Source organism: Eschscholzia californica, unplaced genomic scaffold, assembly GCF_041429995.1.
Source record: "Eschscholzia californica isolate CP2 unplaced genomic scaffold, dmEscCali1.0.p SCAF_6, whole genome shotgun sequence".
NCBI lineage: Eukaryota > Viridiplantae > Streptophyta > Magnoliopsida > Ranunculales > Papaveraceae > Eschscholzia > Eschscholzia californica.
In genome coordinates, this window is record NW_028238483.1 from 43,938,918 (window position 1) to 43,945,003 (window position 6,086).

A 6,086-nucleotide genomic window follows, 5' to 3' on the forward strand; every position below is an offset into this window, starting at 1 on the left:
AAATTGGATTACAACTCATATTTTTGGTGTTCTTTGTTACTCGGAATTTGCTTACCTACTATCCCGCTAATTTTATTCATAATTCATTTGATTACACTTCTTTTACTCACTACTCCATTATTTAACTGTAAGAACAATCTATTTATCTTGAGGGTTGGAGGTATTTGCAGATTTCGCCCCAAATCGAGAGGAGTAAAGCAAGACTAAACATAGCAAACTCAACATCTTGAGTGAACAATATTGTCAACACCTTTCATTTTCTAAGGAAACTTTTATACAAACAAAACAATTTTGATATACATACAAGTGCAAGACCCAAGCCCACTTTTACTATTCTCACGCAAACGTATTTCACACAAAAACATTCTTCTTCAATTTTGGACCAAAAATGCATTTCCCGGGCTCTCTCTGATTTCCTCTTTATGAAGGTTTTGTAATACTACCAAGCGAAACTGAAAGACTCGAAGTGCAGATTATTTGCCAAACCAGATCCACATATGTTTGCAACCTCCTCAGCCATTTTTTCCGGTCCACACACCGAAACTCTAATACTCGACCCTTCACATTAAAAAAGAATAGCTGCAATAAAACCAAATTTCCAGTTTAATGAAATACTTATGTTATATATATGTCATAAACTCAATGCAGCTAAAGATTTTCAAATCTCGATATAGCGAAGACAAAAGGAGAAGCAAGAGTAACTTACTCTTTAGATTAGGCCTTTTACCATAATGCAAATTGGTTGCTTGAACAAGGGACTGATTCGTGAAAGATTCTAGTTCTCGGTCGGCATTGTAGAACCATGAACCAGGTGAATTCATTGGGGTTGGGACACCTATATTGAAAATTTTTTTGGCTTCCATTTCATTGTGTTTCTTGTTCCAATGAACAACTACAGAAGCTGTCACAGCTATGGAGAAAGAAGCAAGTGCTAGATACAGAAGAGACTTGGAAAGCCAAGGGTAGATGGCATTCGTGTTATGGTCTATCGGGTATATGTAGTAACTAGTGATAAACACCAAGAGGGTAAGAAACATAACTAACGAGGAGGCGATTAATGCTCCGAGACAAATCCAACTTTTCGGGCCAAGAATTGCACTCATTGGATTGTCTTTCGAATTGGGTTTGAACCATATCGTTCTAATTTGTTTCTTATTTTCATCTGTTGTTGGTTGTTTTTCTCTTGTGATATAAGCTTCAATTTGTATATTTAACCAAGAAATGCCTTCTGGAGTTTGAGAAATGGGTAGGAGGAGATCAAGTATTGTGAGATCTTCAGAATGTTTGAAGGAACATATTAGGATGATATTTGGAACTTCGCAGTTCAAAACTGTACTCCTAAATATCATTTCTTAATGATAGAGATGAACGGCGTAATTCCGCTACACCACAGATCATCACTAGCGTGTCATGCCTGCTCAAAATACGAAGTTTTAATAATTGTTATCACCAAGGTTAAACGAGGTGATCTAACAGTCCCACATCACTTGCTAGAGTGGCCGGAGCCTCGGTATAGGTGTACGCTCAAACTTAGTAAATGGCGAACCCTTTGAGTGGGCTCGTGGAGCCTTCATCGAGAACATAACCCCGTACATGTGGGCTTGGGCCTAGGGTGCCAAAAGCGGGGACGATATCCTTAACAGCTAAGGCTTGGGGCATCACATATCTAGTATCTGACTCAAGGTTTAAATCGACTTGAGTCAGAATTCAGACTATTTGTTTGGGATTCGTGATGTTTGACTGTGCTAATGTGAGTTGATATTGGGTTCATTTGATTCAGACGATTCACAATCAGAGGAGTCAAATGCAGACAATGAGAAAAAAAAACAAACCTTAGAAAATGAGGTAAAGCAGGTCCATATGGTCCTTCCAGGGAGACCTTAAGATGGTCTGAAGCAGAAGATGAAGAAAGGAGTTGGTAAAGCTTTTGAGTCCAATTTCCACCATTCTTGATCAAGACACTCAGCTTCTCAGTCTCCAGACTACTGCTAGAACTTACAGTAAAAGGGTGCCATTGAAGCTTTGAAATGCTTGGAATATTCACAAAAACAGTGCTTGTAGGACTATATCTCAAACCTACAAAAGTTCAATTTTTTTAGCTCACTTTGATTTAAGAGAAAGTAATCAAGGCTAGTATAGTAGTGGACTTACTTGGGCTTTTAGAGAAGTTTAAGTTCAACAGCTTCACAAGATAAAACCCTAGAAGAAAGAAGGCGAACTCGACATCTTGATTGTAAGAACCTCAAGTAACGATCGATCAAAAGGATATAGAAACTAGGGATCATAATACAGAAAAAAGGAAATCCAACATGTAATACAAAAAAGATAACGTAGAGATGATGAGTGTAGAAAAAGAGTTCCAACATTTTTCGCCTTATTTTCGGGAAAGTCATCAACCACATTGCTAATAAACAGAGGTAGGCTAATTCTCCTGCTACATTGGCTACTGCATCTTGTTCCCATTGTAACATCTGCATTTCAAACAAGTTCTCTCGAGGAAAAAAAAAAACGAATCTATGTGATAGTCCCACGTCGCTTAGGGACAAGACTCTTGGAATACAATGACAAGCTCAACTTCAACTTAGCCATGGTTTATAGGGTAAGTTTCTTAGAGTTCATACCAGCAAAAAAGTCGTAGGCTCGTTGGGCTTTCTAAACATTCTGTGGGGCCTGTCTACCTATAGCCCATCTGTCTGGCCCCATTGCAATTCACGGTCCGTCGCTTGTACCATGTCCAAATAGGCTGGAGCATGACAGGCTGGCGGGGCTAGCACTCCCACCCGACGTATCCTGTTTATAAAAGGGTTGTGCCTGACCTAGCGGGATTAGTCAGGGAATGACGAGCTGGCGGGTTCTACACTCCAACCCGACAACCCATTTTTAAAAGGGCCGTGCCTAACCTAGCAGAGTTGGCCAGGCAATTTCCGAGCCGATGCGGCTAACTAGATAAAAAAATGAATAATAAATTGATGATGAATTGAACCTGTGAAAGTTGATTAGAGGAAGCCCAAGAGGTAAGCACAGAAAGGGCATGAGTAGTTATGATGATGAAGAATATGTTTCCTATCCACATATGGTACTTGATGCTTCCTTCAGATGTCAACCCTAACATCTGCAATACTGATGATCCTCTTGCCACTGGAAAAAATAGGAAGGCTAATCATATATTTCCTGTATCTTCCAATGCTTTTCCAGCATAATATAGCTTATTTTGCCATCTGCATCATCTTAAACCAAGTTAATACACAAGTAATTTCAATTAGTGTAACGCTCCAAACTTTAGCAGTTAACAATATTGTCTCAGTTTTTGACACCCAGACTCAAGTCCATGAGTACAAAGTTTTATTCATAGCGAAGACTTCACAAACCCACTGGCAACAACAATAACTAAGCTGGAGCATACACACCTATAATAACTAAGGTTCCAGTTGCTCCCTCAAGCATACGTGGGACAATACCCATCCTTGGCTCTAATAATATCCGTAACAGTCTTACCAGTTATCGATACTGTCTATAATTTTTCCAAATCTTAGACCATGTGTACGGGTTTTGTTTCTGGCGGAAGCTCCGCGAACCCACCCAAAAAACATCGATACTTACTAAACTTGAGCACACACTTATAACGTGACACTCCCCAGTGACGCCTATCACAATTAGTCAAAGTGGACATTAACGAAAGAAAAGATAGGTTTCAACTTCATTAGTTAGTTCTTAAAATATTTGAACTAATGACTTCTTAAGAGTAAACTTAGGAAGATAGTTAAGCAATAGGAAGATAGTTAATTGATCTTAAAACAATAATAAGCGGAAAAAGAAGAAGATTTGACCTTGCGTTCCTAAGTATGGAGTATCAAGGTGAAGTTTTATATCTGGCAACCATGTCAACTTGTATGGAACTGTGGGCATCATAATCCAGATTAGCATCCATCCAACAACGATTAAAAAGGAAAATATGTGTCTAATCATCTTTCCTCTCTAATCTAATCTTCTTTCTCTGCCTTTTTTGCTTATATAGGTTTAGACGTTCTCTACTTATATAGGTTTAAGAAAAAATTAGTGTTTAGAGTTTAGACATTCTCTACTTATATAGGTTTAAGAATGTGATTTTAGCAAGTAATTAGACTAAGCTTATTACAAGGTATATATATGCCTTTTTTGCTTCATGCTAACGTGTACATTCCAAGTGTGACCATGGTGACCAATATTTAATGCGGGTGAAATTAACCTAGTGTCATATGGACAAAAAAGGTAGCCGTCACTAATTCCACAATTCAGATACGGATTTAGCTTTTAGTCCTTCTCGGTTAACTTTCATGAGCTTTCTTCTCTCTTGTATTGATGTAAACTTGTGTTTCTTTTATGAGATTTTATTTTCCCCCAAAAAAAAAAATAAAAAAAAATTCAGATATGGATTTGGGTTTTGTTTACCCAGCCTTAAAAGTAGCAAAATGGGTGAAACATGATCCAAGTAAGAAATCCTTTTGTGTTCCGGTATTACGTGTCGTATGACGTGTAAGTTGTTAAGGATTGGGTTGATATTTCTGTAACCAATTCAACCACATAATAGTTGGAGAATTTGGACGACACGTTTCCTTAGGAATCAGACAAAAATAAATACTGTTGACTTGTGTCAATTCACAAATTGAATCGAATTCTACACATGACTTAGAAAAATACAACTACTATTGTAGTCTACTAACATGACTACAAAAGTCTTTCAACAAAAAAAAACTACAAAAGTATATTCCCTTTGTTAATTTTTTTGTTTAGCAGTAACAAAATCAAAATTAGTAAAGACGATAATTACCAGTTAAAACTTACTGAAATGTAAAATATCTGTCAAACAAAATATACTAATGTCTCTAGCTCTATGTCCCTTTTTCTTTTGTCCACGTGCCAAAACACAAAGACTAGATCTTATACATTCAAATACAATTTCTTCAAGGAAACTGTTAAATTAACGATTATTAGATAATAGGAAAGATAAATTGAAATAGTCGACATAATAATTTACTAGGGGTCATTCCTTTACTCTATAAATTTGGATTTGAGAAAAATCTGATGTGAAAGAACTAAAGGAAGGATAATTTTGAAATATAAAGTTTCAATTTAACGGCCTTATGACGGTAATTACAAAAAAGAGACCATCTGGATATTTTCGATAAACTAGTGGACAACGTGTGAAACTGGTCATAATCTGGGGGGGTGGCCATTTGAGGCATATCCCTCGAATAAATTAGAGTTTTCTAGTTCCCTAAGTTCTCTAACTAATTTAAGAAAGTAATTGATATCTATCTAACAAATGCTTTTGATTATCTTCCAAATGTCTTTGGAATTTTCATCGGATCTCAATTCTCGATCCGTCCAATATTATTCACATATCTCGTTAAAAACGGAAGTATGTTTTTTTTTTTTTTTTTTTGTTGAAAACCAAAGTATGTGTATTAGGGTGGTTTAAAAAAATTAGGTTGACATTTCTGTTGCATAAGTCAACCCCATAGTAGTTGGAGGATTTGAGGATTGGAAGGATACCATTCCCTGTGTTGACTTTTATTTTGTGGCAGGAATCATACTGAATTCCCCAGACTTAAGTACTCTAAATCTGAAGTGTCTGATTTAAATCTGACTCTTTGAATGTGTTTACAATGTCAATGTCACAGTTTGGAGCGCATCAAAGTCTAATCTGAATTGTCTCATTTCAAATCAAACCTAATTTCAGAAGCCCAATCCAGTCTGCATGATGGAGGAGTTTAGAATTCAAAGTTAACTTGAAGAGTAATGATAACTCACTACTTGCTATCGAAATCTCTTTCGTTTTTTTTTTTTGGTTTTTGTTATATTGGATTTCTAACATTGCATTTTGTGAATTTTTCAAAACCACATTTCATAAACGGAATTTTGTTCTTAATGATTGAGAGAAGAATCAAAATTTGAGTTTTTTTTTTTCTGAAAACGTGAAAAATGGAGAAGTTTTCGGGAATGGACGTCCCTCCGACAAAAGAACACTCCATCAGTCTCATGTGATTGCTCAGATTGGCTTTGACTCAAAAAATTGTTAGCTCATAACTTAACCATAGGCTAATAGC

General features: G+C 36.5%; 1 pseudogene; it reads right to left on the minus strand.

The window, feature by feature from the left end:
- Positions 1-439: 439 nt before the first annotated feature.
- Positions 440-3,462, minus strand: LOC147535408 (ferric reduction oxidase 2-like; annotated as a pseudogene).
- Between the last annotated feature and the right edge of the window lie 2,624 nt (positions 3,463-6,086).